The sequence below is a fragment of the Penaeus monodon genome, unplaced genomic scaffold (assembly GCF_015228065.2).
Source record: "Penaeus monodon isolate SGIC_2016 unplaced genomic scaffold, NSTDA_Pmon_1 PmonScaffold_575, whole genome shotgun sequence".
Classification (NCBI taxonomy): domain Eukaryota; kingdom Metazoa; phylum Arthropoda; class Malacostraca; order Decapoda; family Penaeidae; genus Penaeus; species Penaeus monodon.
Window position 1 is genome coordinate 1 of NW_023660718.1, and position 6,942 is coordinate 6,942.

General features: G+C 39.4%; 1 non-coding gene and 1 pseudogene across 1 annotated transcript; one reads left to right on the forward strand and one right to left on the reverse strand.

Annotated features, from left to right (window-relative positions):
* The first annotated feature begins 1,315 nt into the window (after positions 1-1,315).
* Positions 1,316-1,478, forward strand: LOC119571277. The gene has a single exon (XR_005228555.1). It is a non-coding gene; the product is annotated as a U1 spliceosomal RNA (small nuclear RNA).
* Positions 1,479-3,707: 2,229 nt separating this feature from the next.
* LOC119571284 lies at positions 3,708-3,826 on the reverse strand (annotated as a pseudogene).
* Between the last annotated feature and the right edge of the window lie 3,116 nt (positions 3,827-6,942).

Sequence of the window (6,942 nt, forward strand, 5' to 3'; positions counted from 1 at the left end):
TCACGCAGAACATAAGACACTGAACCTTTTCATTAATAGGGTTTGTTGCTGTCATATTTGCAGGCATAAAAATCTATGATGTATTTCTTTTGCTCGCAATTTTGTCAGTTGTGATGAGTGACTCATACATAATGTACAGTTTCTTATTTTGCATACATTTCTTCTCTGTACATCATGTCTGCGGACCAGGATGTTCGTCAGAGCAGGTAGTAAGCTGCCTCATGATGTAGCGAAGGACCAGGAACTTGCCAGCGCAGGTACCAATCCCCCCAGGATGCTGTGGATGGGTGCTGCTTGCCTGGACGCAGGCAGATCCAGTCAAACTCCAGAAGCTCGTCAGCGAAGATGCCGAAGATGCTAAGATGCCGAAGAGGATGCCTCCTGCCAGGACGCCCATAGATCCAGACGAAGATTACTAGGACGTGAGGACGAGCATGCGGCCGAAAAGGACCTGGACGAGATCTGCGAGGATGTGTGAACGAGGACGCCGCAGTTTTTATACCTGGAGGAGGACTATGTTGAAGTGTGTCGACCGGACATGCGACCCCTTGCTCAGCGTTTACCCTAAGACTTCGTCTCGTGTGTTCCCTTACTGTGTTGTACTCTTCATTAATAAAGCGTCAAGCCGTCATAACAACTACCCCTGCTAACCATTGTACTAGGTTCTGAGCCCGTTATAATGTGTGTGTGTATGTATAATGTATACATATGTAACTTTACATAATAGTAAATGGTCATAGAATGTTTACGCAAGTATACCTCAAAAAAGAACTTGTACGTTTTCTTTTGAATAAAAAGTCTTTAAAATTGCCATAAAAAACATTGAAGTAAATTTGACTATACATTCCATGTGATATTAGCGTAGCGTAATATAATTAAAATCTGAATGGTTTATATACCGCAGTGTACATTGAAATCATCTAAATATTACACTTAGGCAAACATGTATATCCGCCTGTATTAATGGGTGTATGGATGGATTTTATGGATATATGTGTGTGTGTGTGCGCTACACACTTATGTATACTTATAAACTTGCTAAAAAAAATGTTACGGAGATGATAAAAATGGTGTTATAAAACGAATGCCGCAAAAAGCTTATTTATTCTACGATATGTAATGGACAGTTTCAAATTTAATGCCTTGCAAGCGAACGTCTCTGTTTCCAACCATAGTTGTAAAATATAATTAGAAATGTGATTTACTAAGAGGATCTTGAGAAAACTAAAGTCAAAGCTGATATTTGTATAAAGTGTTGAAGAGCGTGGGGTTCTCAGTATGGGTGAGCGTGGGTCAGCCCGTGGGTTGTTTTAGCATACTTACCTGGCACAGGAGATACCGTGATCACGAAGGCGGTTCTCCCAGGACGAGGCTCACCATTGCACTCCGGTGGTGCTGACCCCTGCGATTAACCCAAATGTGGTTAACTCGAGTGCGCAATTTTTGTTAGCGGGGGACTGCGTTCGCGCTAACCCCCTTATAACATTTCATTTTTACCGAAAAGTGTTTTATATCCACTTGCCTACGAAGTCAGGACTATAATGATTTTACTTGCATATATTTCGTTAGTTTGTCAAGCCAGCTCATTGGAAATTTTACAGATAACTCGTTCGAAGATATTTATGCATTTCCTAAATGTTTTACAGCATTGAAATGCTGAAAATCTCATTTCAATAGCATGGTAGTCTGCACTGGTATTAACAAAACATTTTACCATTCTTTTAAGCTCTATGCAAAGTTATTGGGCAATATTATTGGTATTTTGAAGGGTAATCCCCTTCATTCCCATATCACGAGAAATTTTATCATAACAATGCAATGATATATATATATATACATATATATATGTATATATATATGTATACATATATATGTATACATATATATATATATATATATATATATATATATATACATAAATATTCATATATACACATATACATATATACACATATTGTAGTATACAAAAAATTGGGTCTTTTAAAAGATTGCCATGTAAATGTATGGATGAAACCATTTTCGTTACATTTTAAGAAAAACACACCCTAGCGATACCGATAAAACGATGCAGACTTTGAATCGCTAAAGGGATATGGATACCAATACAAAAGCATCGATCGATACATGTATCACGATACTAGCCATCTCTGACTAAAATGATGAATGTAAATCATGATAATAGCAGTGATCCTGGTGATGATATTATTGATGATAATTTATAAATGAATAGCAGTAATGCTGATAATAATCATAATTGTAATCCCACAATCAATTATGATTATTAGTAAGTCAATAAATAGATAAAACTAGTGACGTTGATCATGGGAAAAAAAATATAATGATTATCATGGCTATCTTATTCATGGTATCAGTAATTACGACAACGATGAATATAACGACAACTATAACAAAACCAATCACGATAGGGAAGACGTAGATTAGTGTGCCTCAATGTCGTGGACATGTTTATTAGCTTTCTATCTGTGACTAAACTTAATATGTAGTGTCCTTTTGCGAAAGTTTTTGTAGCTCGGTTATCACCAATTTCATACACTTGCCTTTTACTAATTTTCTAGACGTTCAGCTCTGTAACGAATGTAAGGTGTACAAGTAATGCATAAGAATTTGTAATTATGATACTACCATAATGAAGAATGTAAATCATATTAATGACCACATCAGTGGTACTAGTGATATTATTTCAATAAAAAAACAATGGCAGTAATTGTAGTCCTACCAAAAGTGACGCTAATAAGTGAATTATTAATTAGATTAAATAAATATGGAAGTAATAATCGTGATCATTGCCAGCTAATTTACATCAGTAATTACGATAACGATGATCCTAATGATAATTATGAAAAAAAAAATTATACAGGGAAGACGGATTACTGTGCATCAATGTGGTAGACATGTCTTCGAGCTTTCTATCAGTCACTACCTTACTATGCAATTTCCTATTGTGCATTTTTTTCATATTTTTTATATCTGCTGTATCTAGCGCGGACACTGGACCTAATATTTTGTTGTATGCTTGTGTTTGTGCTTGTTAACCGTGCATATAATTTATTGCTTTTCACAGTTATCTACTGAAAAAAGACACGTCTGGTGTTCCCAGGCGGTCACCCAACCGAATAATTACTATCGTTGGCGATTGAATTAGGAGTTTGTATATTTATGGCATATACATTTCAATTTTCATTTGGTCTCATTGGTTACTAAGATTATACACAGACGACACAGTCATTTTTTAGCGGTTTCGGCCCTGAAAAAAAATCAAAGCTTCAAAGTGCTGCAGTACATATTGCTAAAACTTAATCGTGATTTTTTTTTTTTTTAGACATCTTTATTACAATCATTTTATACTTATTGTTCCTTCGTAGATATCATTACTAAAATGATTACTAACGGAATTAGTATTATTACAGCTTCAGTTATTTCTTCTTTGTAAAAGTGCCCCAAAAATCTATTTAGTATCAGAAAATTAATAAAATGTTTAGAATGTAGGTTTGCATTTACTTTAGTTACCTCTATGAGTTAGCCTATTCGTTTTCTGTGTATCCTTCTTCCTCTCTCCAGTGGCGATTACTTTTACTGTAATTCCTATGGACTGAAGTATAATTTCAATTGATTTCTTTATATAGATATAAGAAGAGCTGCTATAAATTTTATAAAAATGCAAAACATGTAAAGAATTTACAATAAAATGCCAACGACATCTGGTGTACACAGACGGTCACCCATCCAACTACTGACTAGACCCAACGTTGCTTAATTTCGTTGATCGGACGAGAAGCTGTGTTTTCAACGTGGTATGATCGTTGGCGTATTTATTACTAACATTAGACATCTTTAAGTCAGTGTTCACTGAGTTTTCAACATACGAATATAATGTATGTTTTGTTTTTGCACCAAACTACTTTACTAATTTTCAAGTTGTGGCAACTCTGGAAAGAATGCAGTGTATGCAAGCAATGCATATTGAATAAAATGATATTGTCTACGGTTATAAATCTGTGTACCATGCATCCTTACATCGTTACTTTAAGTAGAAAGATTAAATAATATAGATAATCATAAACAGGAATTCTGCTTATTATTGAATCTTGAGTGCTTTCATACACATTGCTGTTACTGTTCCTCTTTTTGTTGGTATTATCAGTATTTGTAATTGTATTTGTATAACTATTCTTACTAATAATTCTATTATCACCATCATTAATCAATCCTTTAAACATGTGATTATTGTTGCTATCAAAGACATTATTGTTATAGCGTCGGCAATAATGATGCTAATGCTGATGCTAATGTTAATTTGATAAAAATTTGAATAAAAGTGATGATACTGATTATGATCATGGTAAGAAAAACATAAGCATTGTCATCATAGACATCTTAAGCATGATACAAAAAATTAAGATATCTATGATCATGATAATTATAGCAAAACCAATTGCGGATAGAGATGAATAAATTATTAGCTACAAGGTCGTGGACATGTCTTCAACATTACCTTCAGGTTCTTAAGTTTTTCTTTTTAATATTTTCAAATACCGTTTCTAAATCTGTTTTATCTGTCGTGCATATTAGGCAATGTTATTGTGTGCAAGTATAATTCAATGACTTTACAGCCATCTGCCGAAAATGAAGTACTGTATCTGTATCTGTTTTCTATAATTCACACTATACTAGTGCAAGAAAATGAAGGAGTAAAAGAACGTGCATGAAGAGTAGTAAGCTGAAAAGACCATCTGTGTTCCAGGTGGACACTCATCCGAGTACTGAGGAATATCAACATTGCTCAAGTTCGCTGATCGGATCTTAATCGTTAATACCATTTGCTTTCTCTTTAATACCGTTAATACCAGTTGCTTACTCTGTAATACCATTTGGAAATTTCAATACCATGGCGTCAGTCACATCAGTGAGATTTGTTCTTTATATTTACATCAATCACAGTTCACCAATTAAGGGAATAAATCTGATAATGGTTCATGATTTACCAAATTTTGCTAGAGTTCTTTAGTTTTTGTGCCATTAAACTTTATAAAGAATTCATGGGAGGAGAAAATACTATTTTGCATAATATATAAAGAAGTGTACACGTATAAAAAACTGCACATGATAAAACTACTGCCGTGATTTTTGATCAATTTAATTTTGCTCTCCCGGAGATTGATATTATTGTTACGCCGCCTCGTCTCTCTCTGCCACCAACACAAAGTAGGCTAGGCAGACGGTGTGTTAACCACAGGGTCGTGAACACTGAACAGCTCCAAGAGGCACCGAGCACCACAGCGTCCCAGAACACCACGAGGAGAAACGCCAAGTGGCGAGGCAGGGCACGAAATAAACACACGATGACAGTCTTTCCTTTATTTACACAAGTTATTTACCCGTACACTTTTCTATAGGCACAATACAGGGGGAAACCAGCATGTCACACTGCACGATACAGCTTATAACCGGGCAACACAAAGTTATATCAGGTCACAAGGGCACACACACGAGGTCTTCACAGGAGCAGCACCCAACTCCGTCTCCTCGGCTTGTTCCTCCGCTCCTCCGCTCACAGCCAGCTGCGTCATGTTTGCCCAGGTCCCTTCATGTTAACACATGCCCAGGTCATCCTTTTCATGTTAACACATGTTTCGCACAGAGACAAAGACCCACTGGCGTAGCACTATCCCCCCCCCCTATCAAGCTCTGACATACCTAAACATGAAACAAAATACAGAAAATTTAAATAAAATTAGTCCTCAGGAACGAACAAAATTCTTTCAAACAAAAGTAACTGTAATTGTAAATCAGTTCTCAGAAACACAAAAATCTTTCATCCAGTGCAGCTTTCTTTGCTCTCGCTGGAGTCGCTCTGGAGGAGGTGTGGGCGGCGGTAGATTGGCAGTGGCACCCAGAGGGGTATCTCCTGTCCCAAGACCGGCTCATGGTCACCATTGACGTCTGCTGCATCGCCCTCACCGTCCAAATGCTCGTCCTCATCTCGGTCAGCGTCTGCCACGTCCTCATCGCCGCTACTGGGGCTGACTTCATCTTCTTTTTCACCATGGCCCAGGAGTAGCTTCCTGGCCCATGGTAACACCACAGCCGGTGCGCCAAGTCCTCAAGGAAGTCAGGCAACGGCCCCACACCAACCAACTCCTCGCTCCCCGACGACTCTTCTGGACGCTCCACTTCCTCACAAGTGCCCAGCTTTGCACCAGCTGGCACCTTCTGGGCCTTATCGGAGAAGTTAGCTACCAACACTGTAACTAACCCTTCCCCTGGTCCAACAAGGCTCCGCCCAACCGCTACGCCATCAGCCAACTGCAGGTTTTGAATGGGCTCCACGAGGCCCTCTATTCCATGCATCACTCTTGACAGTCGACACCGGATTCTAGACTCTGTCCTGGGGGCAAGGTGCAGTCGGTCAGCCGTAACTACCTCTGCACAGCCAACCTCTGGAAGCAAGGGCACATCTTCACCGTGCACCCTCACCAGCTTCCGTCCAAGGTCGACACACGCCTTACTCTGCATCAGGTAGTCAAGGCCCAGCAAGCAGTGCTCGTCCAGATCGGCCACATACACCGCCAGCCGCTGCACCGTGCTGCCCACGCCAATACGAGCCTCCACTGGCCCCTTGAGCTGCACACAATGCCCCGTGACACCACACAGTCTCTTGGAAAGTGCTCGGGCTCACCTTCATCAATGCTACCTTCTCCACTTTAGCCTTCTGGCCCCGGAGGTCACGGCGGGGCTGAGCAGCTGGCCCTAGGCCACTCGTTGCCTTCAGGAAGGCCTCGAACTCCAAGGCCCTCGCCAGCGCCACCTGCAGGTCCCCAGGGTGTGCCTGCTTGACGTAGATTTGCAGCTGCTGGTCCTGTAAAGCGTCAACAAAGAAATCGCGGGCCAGGACCACGATCATCTCTTCCGCAGTCGCAGGGT